Raw genomic sequence first — 15764 nt, forward strand, 5'->3', positions numbered from 1 at the left:
AACCGCCAGAACAGAGTCGAATATAATTGAAAAAAGGCACTTGCAAGCCATGCAGACAGTAACCGCACTGTCAATCATCATTGGCCGAGCCCTCGCTCACCTCAAAGGTTTTAGTTCAGACAAGCCATTGCAGCAGAAGTAGAAGCGACTACATGAGTAACAGACCAGTGGGCGCAGATATAATAGACGGTACAGGCAGCAAATTACATTTCTGACCTGGCTTGTAACTTAATGTCTCAAAATTTATCAAACTGACAGTGCAAAAGAAAGTAGTTTTCGCTGGATTTAATTTACGATAAGTAAGAAGTTTACAGAAGTAGTTTTGCTACTGATTTTGACGTGCTATTACAGAGGGAAAGGTTTTATTTTCAGTATCCATTTCAATGCTAATTTTGAACGGGATTAGCCTGTACAGACGTTTTACAGTTCATTAATACGAAGGTGCGATAGACAATTCGCTACGTGCGATCAGCTTTAAAGTCAATTAAGTTTTGTACTTCAATGCAATAAAGTGCATTAGTATAGAGACCATATTGTCTAGCAGATAATCGAGATCAACTGCATTTTTTTGTAACGCTCTAGCTATTTGTGATTACTTCTGTATACTGTTATTCCATATTTTGAAATTCACAAATACTTATTAGCATTCGTTAAGAATGATGGAATATTTTTGATAACGTATGACTTCTCACTTGTGCTGTAGAATCTACGTAAGTACGTAGTTGCACAGGGTTATACAAGATACAGTGTAAATCGTAGCGAACGAGTAAAGTGACACAGTACAACAGGTAACACACAGATACTCTCCGTATCAAGGTACGTCAAACAGCATGGACCATAAGCGATCTTTCGTTACCTTGTTGAAAGATACAATGTCACAAAGACTTCAAATATAGGGTACAGCCACAGGTCTTAACACATGAGAAATGTAACAGCTGCTGTCCAAATTACCGGCTACGTGAACCAGGGATGATTGTGTTTGGTACCTAATGGAAGCCACACTGTCACGGCAAGTGCCGACCCCATGTGATAATGAAGTAGGTCGTCAATTCACACACTGACATGACCGTCGTGGTACTGTACGCAGAACATGGCCGCATCTAAAACGACGACGTGGTACTGCTCCTGTGTCAGTGTTAACGCTTGACGAAAAATGTCGGCGTGTTAGTTAGTTAGTTACGTGTTCCACTGATCAATAGCACGGAAAGACCGCTATGATGTGGAACGTGTCAAATGCACAAGAAATGCGCACAGGAAACAAGTTTTTTTTTTTTTACATTATAGTGTTATACCTAAATATTTCTATTATCTATCCCATTCTCTCAAACGGCACAAAATGCATATATTATATCTCCAGATTTATTTACTCATATTCAGGTATTCATCTATGATATAGAAGGAGTTGTCAAGGAGGTATGATTTCAATTTGTTTTTGAAACTATTACTGCTGTCTGCCAGACATTTTATTTCATCTGGTAATTTATCAAAAAGTTTTATAGCAACATATTTTACCCCTTTCTGTGCCAAATATAGGTCAAGTAAAGGATAGTATAGGTCTTCCTTTTTTCTGGTATTGTAATCATGAATGTCGCTGTTGATTTTAAACTGGTCCATGTTGTTGAGAAAAAATTTCATTACTGAGTAAATGTACTGTGAAGCAGTTGTGAGAATTCCTAACCTTTTAACATATGCCTACAAGATGTGCGACTATGAATCCCACACATTATTCTAACTACTTTCTTTTGAGCAGTGAATACCTTTTGCCTAAGTGTTGAGTTGCCCCAGGATATTATTCCGTATGACATCAGAAAGTGGAAGTATGCAAAGTATGTTAGCTTTCTAATTTCTACATCCTCAAAATTGGCAATTATTCTGATTGCAAAAGTTGCTGAACCTAGTCGCTTTAATTGATCCAAAATATGACTTTTCCATTTAAGATTCTCATCTATTTGTACACCCAGAAACTTAGTATGCTCGCCGGCCAGTGTGGTTCAAATGGCTCTGAGCACTATGGGACTTAACATCTGAGGTCATCAGTCCCCTAGAACTTAGAACTACTTAAACCTAACTAACCTAAGGACATCACACACATCCATGCCCGAGGCAGGATTCGACTGTAGAGCCTAGAACCACTCGGCATGGATGTGTGTTATGTCCTTAGGTTAGTTAGGTTTAAGTAGTTCTAAGTTCTAGGGGACTGATGACCTCAGATGTTAAGTCCCATAGTGCTCAGAGCCATTTGAACCATTTAGTATGCTCTACCCTGGCTACTGACTTCTTTTGATGTGTTATATTTATTGAAGGAATTATACTTTTTGCAGCATAAAATTGGATGTACTGTGTTTTTCAAAGTTCAGAGCAAGTCCATTCGCAGAAAAACCAATTAATAACTTTTCCAAAGATCTTATTTGTATCATTTTCTATCGGACTTTCTTTTACTGGATTAATAATTATGCTTGTATCATCGGCGTGTCTCTCTCTCTTGCCGCGTCAAAGAAAGAAGCATGAGTAATCGAAGTGATAAAGATGTTGGTGCTCCAGATGTCGTTGAACCGTATGAGTGTGTGCTTGTTTTGCTGCAGACACACGTATTTCCCGACAAAAGGTACGTTACATGGCTGTACGACCCTGTTCGGCTAAGTCAACAATGTCCCCTTCCTCTCAAGCGTTAGTTGTGTGGTGCCATTGATATCCTGGATAGTTTTGAGTACGATCTTCCAGAAGCAATTGATTTCATATTCACATGACAGTCGTTGCATCTGGACCTACTCGAGCAGCAAATGTCATTACTTGTTGAGAGATCCACTGTGTAATCTTCCTTTACATGCAGAATGTAGTTGGCGTTACTCCTACAGACTTTTTGTTCTTCCGCTGACATGCTGATCATTTTCATCTGTCGAGACAGATACAAGATCTTTCCTCTATGCCGACGATACAGCAGTTGAAGGCCAAGGGCGTACATTTGAAGAGGTGAAAACGAAACTGACTGCAGCCATCGAAGATCTCACAAAATTCTATGTCGACAACCACCTAAAGCCTAACCGATCCAAAACACGGGTGTGTGCGTTTCACTTGAGAAATAGACAAGCTAGAAGAAAACTGGATATAACTTGGAGGAGAATGCAATTACAACATACATACATGCCTACATACCTCGGAGTAAAGCTTGACCGAACAGTCACTTTCAAAGATTGAAAGGGTACAGTACCGCCCGACATTCGTTATTCTTGTCAGAAGAACATATTTTTTGTAATAATAACTCAATTTCACTTAATACACCGAAGCCGGATACCAGCGTAAGAAAGAAGGACAATTTATTTATTCAATTGATTACATGTGCACTCCCACAAAATAAATCCCTATATCCAATTTGGTGAGATCTGCGAAATGAATGAATGTATGGTCGTCTGCTAACCACAGATAGTGAATGTGCAATATATGATCATCTTTGAGACGGTCATTTGGTCACCTTTGGTGGAACCAAATTTACCTGAGCTTTGAGCGCCTGAAATGTAGCAAGGTGCCCCCCCGCCCCCCTCGAGGGAGGTGCGAGCTGACCTGAAGAACGGCCATGTTTCAGCACTCTGGCGGTGGATCTTGTGTTGGTAAGACCTGTCTTAGGTGTGCTCCGTAAAGACAAAAGAGTGGAGAGAATGGTATGCATGTAGAATACTTAAGAGTAGTTTGGAATAATAATTTCTCTATTTCAGGAACTTTTGTGGGGAGAATTAAATGTCAGGCAGGTAATATTAAGGGGATCGTAGTAATCTTCTGAAGTGACCAACGGTCACAATGAAACCACGTGTAGCAATAAGTTGAAATACTTACGAGTGCTTAAGCTGAATTACTGGCGTGTGTACTATAAGTTGGAAATATTTAAGAAATGGCGTGTGCAGGACTTGAAATTAGAGACGAGTACTTCCACGTGGTGAGTACTGTGTGAGTCTCAATCTGTGTATGAGACAAAGGATAAAGAGAAGTACTCGTCCATGGTATCAGTTGAGGACTCGCGTGTGTGACGAATATGTTCTTAATATTACTTTGCGTGTTATGTTTCCGTGTGACGCTTGATTCAAACTATAATACTCTGAGAGTGAAGCAAGGTGAGTCAGCCGCCTATCCAGCAACGCCACTTGGCTTGCTTTGCACAGGAAGACGTGCATATATCCTCCAGAGTTCGTAGTAGGAAAGAAAAGTTACGAAGTGGGGCAGTGTCGTGTGAAACTGGGATGAATACTAATTGAAGTGGGAAAGCTGAAAGTGATGTAATTATAACGTTGTGACTATTCCTTGTGTTGTAGTCCATGTCGCCAGTGTGGTGTATTTCATGTAATTTAAGTATGTGTGGTTTGCATGGGAGAGTAGCAAGATAGGTTCAGAGGCAGTGGGTTATGCATGTTCCTTTTTGTACCGTTCGGTCTGGAGGAAATTTTCGTGATGATGGGTGTGAGAGTCGAAGTGTGAGATATAGCAAAAGATCCACCATTCTATCCAGAAAGTGCACAGTAGTGTTAGATAATGACGAGATCATAAGATAGAGAATCACCAATGTAAAGCCATGCCCACTAGGCAGAGTTTCTAATGTGCAATCGTTGTAGAAAATGTAATGGTGTGTTTAGGTTATAGAATTTATCGGAATAAAAAAGATAGTGAAAAGAAAAAGATTGGTGGCCTTTTCCTTCGAATAGTATGTTGCCATGATACCCAGAATTTATAATGTGTGAGCCATTCATATTCAGTGCGATGGCCACGTGTTGATCAAAGCCGTTGGGTAATATAGAAAATGTGGTATTGCCAGTGCGTAGTGAACAGTCAGAGTTGTGTAAATTACAAATAGTCAGATGTGCGTTATCCGTTTCCGTTGCGTAATATTCAAACAGGAGAATAACTTGTAACTTAATTGTGAGTACTAGAGCTCATGTTACTCGATAAATAAGAATGAATCCACTCGCTTGGCAGACCACTCATCTTGCAGGCCTGACTGCTTGATGCCACAGTATGAGCAAGGCATGTGGGTGCCTCTCAAGATCACTCCTAGAAAACAAAGCTCGAAGTCTGCAGGGGAAATAATATAATACGCAAGCTCACTAATAGCTCATGGGGAGCTCAACCAAATGTGCTACACACATCTGCCCTCGCTTTATGTTTCTCCACAGCTAAATATGCAGCACCAGACTGGCAGAGCTCTGCTCACATCAAAGATGTTGATACCACTCTCAACGAGACAGGCTCCACCATAACAGGTTGCTTACGACCAACTCCAGTAGAGAAAATCTACCAGTTGGCAGGCATAGCACGTCCGGAGATAAGATGAGGAACAGCAGCAGAAGAGCACCGTGTTGAAGACTGAAGTTCAGAAAGAGTTTTCTGCAAACAACTGAAGCAATTGCATCTTCATCTTCCTCTCGCCAAATTGAGCTGTGCCGGTACAAAATAATTGGAAATAATAGCCAAAACCTAAAGGAAGAGCATGCTGCTGGTTTCCAACTACCCTATCAGACAGACTGCGGACTGGAGTGACGCGGTGCAAAGAAAATTTGAAACGATGGGGATACATTTTCGGAGATGCAGCCTGCGAATGCAGAGAATCTCAAGATGATGCACACCCCTTGGTCTGCCCAAAGTTGCCTGAATCCTGCACACTTGATGACTTGGTCGCAGCAAACGTTGCAGCAATCAAGACTGCCAATTTCTGGGCCTCAAAACCAATTTAACTTGTATAAAATACTGTGTACATATTGTAGATATGTTTGATTTTGTAAATAATTTTATTGTACTGTCCTGGATGCAAAGATAATAATAATAATTTGCATATCCAATCGTGCCCTTTTGAAGTTCGCCGCATGGCACCCTTCATGGTGTTGCAGTTATAACAGCACAGTTTTGAAACGCAAATTTGAAAAGAACCCTCGCTCGACCTTTTTTTTTTATAGTGCTGCTCATCAGTCTGGGATCATCGTTACCACGCGGGCTTAACCGGAGGAGGCATAAAAGATGAAAGGCACGAATACTACATATACCAAACCAAGATTCAGGCAGCCTCCTGGGTTAACTGATGGTTGAGATTCCATCTTTTCGGGAATGTTTATTTTGGCTATAAAGTAAGACATTCATGTTTCTCATATAATTACGCAATACTCTAGTGCATTTACAAAATGTTATACCTTTACAAATTTCTCCATAACTAATAACATTTTTTCATCTTTCTGAGTGATAATGTTTGGTACAAAAATAAGGTATCTGCCAATTTCACTTTACAACAACATAAATTCAAACTCTAGTATGTAACTATGCAAAACGTAATCTGGTTTTTATTCTTTTTTTTGTATTATTCATAACTAATACCACATGGGGATGACTATTTTTCAAATTTAATTTATGTAATGGCAAACAAAACATTATTTATCAAAAAGAGAACCATAATAATGTTTCACAAAAACATTTGATTTTATGGTAAACAATTTATTTTACGTAAAATATTAATATTACTATATGTAAACAAATCTTGTGATGCAGCATATCTTGAAATTTTACATTTTTGTTTTATGACTATAGCAAGGAATGTTTATTACTTCTGTTTTTCATAGATTTTTGTAGCTCTCAGAATATTCTGGAAAAATACAGTTGGTTTTATAGAAGTGAAAGCGCACCAAACCAATCAGTCTGCATTTGGTCTTAGGCTAGACTGCATTTTGTAATCAATCTGTGGTTGGTAATTGTACTTAGCGCACAGTGTGTGTTTTGTTCAGATAAATTACATGCAAATACCTTTCTTGTGCGTAAAACTGTATGTCGAGTTTTTGTGAATGAAGCCTCTTGGGATGAAAACGTGTGATGAGAAACTGTCGAAATAAGACATCGTTGTTAAAAATTCAACTAAGTTCTTCAGTCTTGTGTAGCTGAAAGCCGGGATTAATGCTGTTATAATGAAGACTTAACTGCGTTAATCCCCTACAGGCTGAAGCCAAATTAAAATAAGTATTGAAGTAACATCTCCTCTTTGAGCATTAAATAATAAGTGGCACTTTAGTGACACTCACTAGAAGTGCATGCATGAAGTTTTGGCAGTTTATCCAAGACGGGGTTGTTATAACATGTACAAGAGATGTGTTGTGCATCACGGAAAGGTTTACTGCTTAAGATTCACTAAAATTTCCTGGGCGTACGTTCCAAAAAGTACGACTCCTTCCCATGTACATCTCGCTAATTTACAATGTCGGAAAAATCTGAGAAATTCCAGCTTCCACGGAGGCTTACACATAATTGTTCTTCAACCGCACTATTCACGACTGTAAGAGGAACGGATGTAAACTACTATGGTACCAGAAGCAGAGCAATAGTTGGATTGTGGAGTGTAGATATACACTACACTGCCTCATAGAAAGTTAGGCACCGAGAAGACGTTGTAGGGTATCAGCGTAGCATCGCACATGTATACTCAGTCGACAGGTATGTAAATGATTAGAGTTGCAATCTTCTATGACAGACAGAACGGCCAAGGAATGCATTAGTGTTGTTCAGTTTAGTATTGTTATCAGGCTTGGTAGGGTATACAAGACGCGAGAAGAGCTTTAGATGTTGATGTTGATGTTGATGATGATGCTGTTTGGTTTGTGGGGCGCTCAACTGCGCAGTCATCAGCGTCTGTACAAAGTCCCAATTTGTACACAGTCCAAATTTTTTTCACAGTCCAATCGAGCCATTGTCAGAATGATGGTGATGAGGAGATGACGAGGACAACACACACGTCCAGTCCCCATGCAGAGACAATCCCCATCCCGGCGTCAGATGTTGAGTGATCACTGTGAAGGACACAGTAATGCCATGTACTCGTGTGAGATAGCATTATCACCACTTGGCAGAGTTTGCAGAGGGCCTAATTTTGGGTGTCCATTTGGCCGTCTGACTATCCAGTTTGATTTGTGGAGCCGATGTTGGACTGCATGGGAACGTGAGGGCAGTCACTTGTCGTCAAGGCTCCGGTCGACCACGTCTGGCCACCACAAGGGTGGATCGCCGCATCCTGCATCAAGCACATCGTAAGCTTTTCACGTCGCCACCCACCATCCGAGGACAAGTAGTTGACCCCCTGCAACATTCCCCCTCTCCCCCTCGCCCCCCCCCCCCCCCCGCCACACACAAGCATCAGTGGTCGGAAACTAGGACAGACAAAGGAATTTCTGACCCATCCCGGACTAAGAAATTACCATTGAAGGCATAGGCTGCCGTTCACACCACAACACAAATGATTGTACACTCCTGGAAATTGAAATAAGAACACCGTGAATTCATTGTCCCAGGAAGGGGAAACTTTATTGACACATTCCTGGGGTCAGATACATCACATGATCACACTGACAGAACCACAGGCACATAGACACAGGCAACAGAGCATGCACAATGTCGGCACTAGTACAGTGTATATCTACCTTTCGCAGCAATGCAGGCTGCTATTCTCCCATGGAGACGATCGTAGAGATGCTGGATGTAGTCCTGTGGAACGGCTTGCCATGCCATTTCCACCTGGCGCCTCAGTTGGACCAGCGTTCGTGCTGGACGTGCAGACCGCGTGAGACGACGCTTCATCCAGTCCCAAACATGCTCAATGGGGGACAGATCCGGAGATCTTGCTGGCCAGGGTAGTTGACTTACACCTTCTAGAGCACATTGGGCGGCACGGGATACATGCGGACGTGCATTGTCCTGTTGGAACAGCAAGTTCCCTTGCCGGTCTAGGAATGGTAGAACGATGGGTTCGATGACGGTTTGGATGTACCGTGCACTATTCAGTGTCCCCTCGACGATCACCAGTGGTGTACGGCCAGTGTAGGAGATCGCTCCCCACACCATGATGCCGGATGTTGGCCCTGTGTGCCTCGGCCGTATGCAGTCCTGATTGTGGCGCTCACCTGCACGGCGCCAAACACGCATACGACCATCATTGGCACCAAGGCAGAAGCGACTCTCATCGCTGAAGATGACACGTCTCCATTCGTCCCTCCATTCACGCCTGTCGCGACACCACTGGAGGCGGGCTGCACGATGTTGGGGCGTGAGCGGAAGACGGCCTAACGGTGTGCGGGACCGTAGCCCAGCTTCATGGAGACGGTTGCGAATGGTCCTCGCCGATACCCCAGGAGCAACAGTGTCCCTAATTTGCTGGGAAGTGGCGGTGCGGTCCCCTAGGGCACTGCGTAGGATCCTACGGTCTTGGCGTGCATCCGTGCGTCGCTGCGGTCCGGTCCCAGGTCGACGGGCACGTGCACCTTCCGCCGACCACTGGCGACAACATCGATGTACTGTGGAGACCTCACGCCCCACGTGTTGAGCAATTCGGCGGTACGTCCACCCGGCCTCCCGCATGCCCACTATACGCCCTCGCTCAAAGTCCGTCAACTGCACATACGGTTCACGTCCACGCTGTCGCGGCATGCTACCAGTGTTAAAGACTGCGATGGAGCTCCGTATGCCACGGCAAACTGGCTGACACTGACGGCGGCGGTGCACAAATGCTGCGCAGCTAGCGCCATTCGACGGCCAACACCGCGGTTCCTGGTGTGTCCGCTGTGCCGTGCGTGTGATCATTGCTTGTACAGCCCTCTCGCAGTGTCGGGAGCAAGTATGGTGGGTCTGACACACCGGTGTCAATGTGTTCTTTTTTCCATTTCCAGGAGTGTATTTGGAGTGCTACTTGACTGAAAAGCAGGGACTGCTGATGAATGATGTCGCACTGTGTTCAGCGATGAATGGCGGTTCTGAACCACCCTGGATGAGCATCGTCGGCGAGTATAGTGGACAGCCAGACAAAGGAATTTCTGACCCATCCCGGAATAAGAAAATACCATTGAAGGCGTAGGCTGCCGTTCACACCACAACACAAATGATTGTATTTGGAGTGCTACTTGACTGAAAAGCAGGGACTGCTGATGAATGATGTCGCACTGTGTTCAGCGATGAATGGCGGTTCTGAACCACCCCGGATGAGCATCGTCGGCGAGTATAGTGGACAGCCAGACAAAGGAATTTCTGACCCATCCCGGAATAAGAAATTACCATTGAAGGCGTAGGCTGCCGTTCACACCACAACACAAATGATTGTATTTGGAGTGCTACTTGACTGAAAAGCAGGGACTGCTGATGAATGATGTCGCACTGTGTTCAGCGATGAATGGCGGTTCTGAACCACCCCGGATGAGCATCGTCGGCGAGTATAGTGGACAGCCAGACAAAGGAATTTCTGACCCATCCCGGAATAAGAAATTACCATTGAAGGCGTAGGCTGCCGTTCACACCACAACACAAATGATTGTATTTGGAGTGCTACTTGACTGAAAAGCAGGGACTGCTGATGAATGATGTCGCACTGTGTTCAGCGATGAATGCCGGTTCTGAACCATCCCGGATGAGCATCGTCGGCGAGTATAGTGGACATTTGGCTAGAGATCCCATTCTTCCAATATTTTGAAGATACACGGTAGCACAACAGCGTCGTGGTGCGGTGCGCAGAGATATCGGGTATCACTTCAGGTTATGGTTGGTAGTGATTGAGGAACTCTAGACGGCACAATGGTACGTCACAGAAATCCTGCGTCTCATGTAATCCCTCTCTTGCGATGCTATTGTGATGCCATGTATCAACACGTGGTACATGCCTCTGTGAACTGTGTGGTGGTGAGGTACCTCTGTGGCCAGTGAGGTCTTCAGATCTGTTACCGACAGTAGGACCAGCTAGGACGTCGACACTGTCAAGGTTATCAAGGACCAGGTACAGCAGTTGCACTTTATGAATCCTACCCATCCCTTGATGTATGAGAAATCACAGCGTTTCTCCAGGAAAAAAAGGATAATAATTTTTCACACTGAAATAATAGTATTTTTCCTGAGTGCCGCGCGATCGCGACCAGTCTTACAAATTAGACTTGCAGATGTGTGCTGGAGCAGGGAGAGAACCCGTGAAGATTGCACAGGAAATGCGTGTTCCCATAGTTAAACAACACGGATCCGTGGCGTAATAACAGGTAGAATCGAATATTTGGCGTAAATCTCATCGAAGAATATGTTCAGTTTAATGTCGATGAGGTATTAGACTATTTCTCTCATATGAGCGGGCGTTTGAAAGAATAGAAAACGAAGCAAACAGTCACTCTAGTTATTTCATAACGACCAACTCAGGTCTTCCAATATGGGACAATCTGCGACCTAGTACGACATGTATAACAAAATATAGTAGACCCTTGGAATTTACATACGTGAAACTAGGTTTCTGCCTTTTACCTGCATTTCCTCTACTCTCACTGCCCCTACACACACACACACACACACACACACACACACACACACATTCGCACAGGCCACTTAGCCTGTATGCGGTCGGACAGTTTCCTGTGATCTGTGCTTTGAGGACTGCGATATTGTAAAAGTTCTGTGAACAAGTACGTGCTCTGTAGTTTCCATCCCATCCTGGGAACAGACAGGCAGATGGCGTTTTTCAGACTGAAATATCGTGTTTTTTTGACTCAGTAGTACAATTCACCGAGAACTAAACTGAATAATGTACGCACAGCCGACGGACAGAGGGAAGCGCTGTGGGTTTGGCTGGGCGAGTGGGGGTGTATGGGTGAAGGGGGAGGGGTGGAGGGGTGTAGAGGCGGGGGATGACATCCAGCAGAGGCTGAGCGGGCAGGAAACACGACGCGTGGGGCAGAAGTTTCCAGTTCCCACCCTATACCGCAGCCAGTAACCAGTCGCTCAAAGTTGGCTAGGCTGTTGTTTTATGAAATTTGAGACCGGCGGAAGCCGCGGTACAACTCGATGTGTGGAAAGTTCTGTCCTTTTGATGTAACAGCAGCTTCAGTCAGTGGCCTCGTACTCACATTTCTATGTCCGTTTGTATTTATGCATATGAGCAGCCTCTGGTTACGCCCTTTTTAATGCAGTATAGCAGCTTGCCTTTTCAGGTAACGGGACAAAATTTTAGGTGCACAAAAATCTTACTCTATGTCTTACACTGAAACCACATGGTAGTTATTTATATTTATCGTTCGCGAAGTTCAGAACTCAAATATCAGTCCCCCAGAGCAGTCCAATGCAATTCTCAAAAATTCTTGAGAAAATCTAATTTGAAGTTTTCTGAAGAGCTTTAATAGCTGCAGAAGTTTTTCGACAAGTGGCGTGACTCTGTCGTAGAATGCTCGGATGTGATATGTGGGGCCTGGGATAGATGTCCGGCCAAGACAAAATGTAAACAAATTTGCGTGTTCTATGAGAATTTACTTGAAGCATAAAATACAGGAAGATAGAAAAAAAATTAGTACCACTCAAGACTGGTAATCGCTGTATCATCGTTTCGAGCGTCGTTTCGTATATTATTAGTTTTCTTCCGTGCAGTTCGAACATTAACGCCATTTAAACGTAAAATTCATCAAATATATGTTAATTTACACATACCTCGTTGTCATTTTTTATGAAAAATGTACATCTTCTTATTTCTAATTATATATTGTCCAAAGAATTCTTAGTTACAATTCTTTCATTTAAGATTGGCTATATAAATTTTTCGTCTTTAAGTATTTTGCACTTCTCCCAAATTTTCGTAACACGTGTTTAAAAATCTGCATTGGTGGAGGCTCGAACCAATGTCGCACACATGACAAACGAGCAGTCTGTCACAGCGGGAATCCTGCTTACTAGCCAGGTGCCGTGACCACTGAACAACTGCAACTCCACGGACTCCCCTAGCGCGCCTCCTGTCAGACCGAAATACTTAACTTCTCCACACAGTACTAATGTAACGCCCCTTGTCCGGTATACTCCTTTCTCGCAGCATTTCACTGATTCCCGTAAGAGTTCGAGCTTACATTAGTAGTTAACTAACTTTCTATATATATTTTGACAATGTTCATAAATATCTGTGGAAGCACTTTTTATAAGATTGTGTTCAACAGTTGTAATGCATTTAATGAAAGTTTTTTAAGTACCTTGTCAGCAGCGGTATAAACTTTATTGAAATATGATGCTACTTTTAGTCCCAAGTATTATTGGTTTCTCCGTCTTAAACTTACTGCAAATCAATTAAAGAAAATTTTACACGAGACGAGTTTCGTTTTTATTTACTAAGTATCTTCTGTGGTCATTCTGCAAATTGGATATATATATATATTTGTACATTTTTGGTTGTTCTAGACTAAAAACAGCATTTTGTTCATAAAGTTTGCTTACTATGTTTGTGATTCTTGTTTACATATTCTCCAAACCACTGCTTCAACCTTCTTTGTTACCAGAGCTTGATGCCGAACGAAACTTCGTCACACATATACACTTGACAGTTTTGCCTATTTGCACTTCTTCTTACGCTGCATCTGCGTTGTAATTAAAAGCAAAAAGCATCTGGTGTAAAATTCTCTTTAATTGCAGTAAGCTTAAGAAGGAGAAACAAATAATACTGATTTTAACAGCTGCTGTGGAAGATGGCCATGCAAAAAACATATTACTTTTAGTCTGTATGGACAAGCTACGGGCGCTGTACAAAACATCGTTTTGTCGTCTAGCTTTCTGATGTGTTTAACGTAGTGAGCTAATATTGGCTTATAGGCAAAATCAGCATTTAATAGGCAAACAGGCAAGCCTGAGTATTTACGTCAGTATTAAGGCAGTTGTGTTAAATACGCTAGACAGTGAGATGCTAAAACGACCTTTTGGCAGAAGGTGGCCCATACAGACTACAACTAGCAACATAGCTGAGTTCGGTTAAGACACAAGCTTATGTCTTATGTATATATGAAATCTCGAATAGTTCTGAACCGATTTTCTTTAAATTTTGAAACGATATTCAAAAAACGATTTTGACGGACATTGTATATATATGTAGCAGAGAAACGTTATTAGCAAAAATATCGAAAAGTTCCTCGTTCATATACTTCAAATATCTTCACTATGCTTTAATAAACGTTCAGACGAACATAGGCTACAAATTTTTTATATGTATGGTATAAAAATATGTAAGTGATAAATGGGAAACGTCGTTAGAAAAATCCTCGAAAACTTCCTTACCGATTTACTTCAAAATATATATATATATATATAATTTTACACTTTACTCTAATAAAAAGTTGGAAAGACACGGGCTATATATATATATATATATATATATATATATATATAATTTTACACTTTACTCTAATAAAAAGTTGGAAAGACACGGGATATATATATATATATATATATATATATATATATATATATATATATATATATATATATAGCCCGTGTCTTTCCAACTTTTTATTAGAGTAAAGTGTAAAATTATATATATATATATATATATATAATTTGAAATAAATGACAAATGATATATATATTGTTGTTGTGGTCTTCAGTCCAGAGACTGGTTTGATGCAGCTCTCCATGCTACTCTATCCTGTGCAAACCTCTTCATCTCCCAGTACCTACTGCAACCTACATCCTTCTGAATCTGTTTAGTGTATTTATCTCTTGGGTTCCCTCCTCGATTTTTACCCTCCACGCTGCCCTCCAATGCTAAATTTGCGATCCCTTGATGCCTCAGAACATGTCCTACTAACCGGTTCCTTCTTTTTGTCACATACTCCTCCCCAATTCTATTCAGTACTTCATCATTAGTTATGTGATCTACCCATCTAATCTTCAGCATTCTTCTGTAGCACCACATTTCGAAAGCTTCTATTCTCTTCTTGTCTAATTTATCGTCCACGTTTCACTTCCATGCATGGCTACACTCCATACAAATACTTTCAGAAACGACTTCCTGACACGCGATGTTAACAAATTTCTCTTCTTCAGAAATGCTTCCCTTGTCATTGCCAGTCTACATTTTATATCCTCTCTACTTCGACCATCATCAGTTATTACCAAAGGTCTTCAAATTTGTACACAATATTCTAATAAACAACAAACGGACATAAGCTATATATTTCCCTAAACAAGGTACAGGTTAAAACCGACTGCGAGAAAAAAAGTACTGTGCTATAAAAATGTGTGGTTTCATTTACATTCCCGCAGTCAGATTTAATTACAATAACAATAGGTTATGCTCGTTGCTCTCGGCCTTACGTGTATTCCCGCAAGAGTTCGAGCTTGGTGTGCATCGGCACAGAACTGACCATTAGCCATCTCGCCTTTGGACATATCCGGAAGAACAGGCACCATTCCGATCCAACAGCCATTACAGACACTGGCTGCGAGCGGGCGTTGGTTGAAATCAGTGGGGAAAGTTGAAAATTTGTGCCAGACCAGAATTCTAACCCATGTCTCCTGTTTACTAGGCAGATGCTGTGACCACTAAGCCATCCGGACACAGTGATCATTAAACTTGTGTTAGGATCACGATGAACTGTGTGTCACTTAACCGATTAAAATATTTTCCTGCGGACCTAGCCGGTCAAGTGACAGTTCATCGTGATCATAGATCAGTCCCGATATTGTCAGTAGTTTCATGTTAGGTGGCAATGTCTCCGTCTCTTTTTTATTTTAGTTATCGCTTCACTGCTTTTTAGTCAAGGATCAGTTTCTGATTCCTATTCCATTCCTCCACTTTCAGAGTGGACATTCATCATTGATGATGATTTTAGCACTTGAAGAAGGCTAAGAACTTTGTTTAGCCGCGCCAACTGTTACTCTGTGGCATTCTGTAATAGCTTCCTATACCATATGACACAGTACTGTAAGTAATCATCTTTCGGTATGAAATTTCGAATCTTACGTATTATATACGAATAGTCCTGTTCTTT

This window comes from Schistocerca nitens, chromosome 1 (assembly GCF_023898315.1).
Source record: "Schistocerca nitens isolate TAMUIC-IGC-003100 chromosome 1, iqSchNite1.1, whole genome shotgun sequence".
In the NCBI taxonomy this organism is placed as follows: Eukaryota; Metazoa; Arthropoda; class Insecta; order Orthoptera; family Acrididae; genus Schistocerca; species Schistocerca nitens.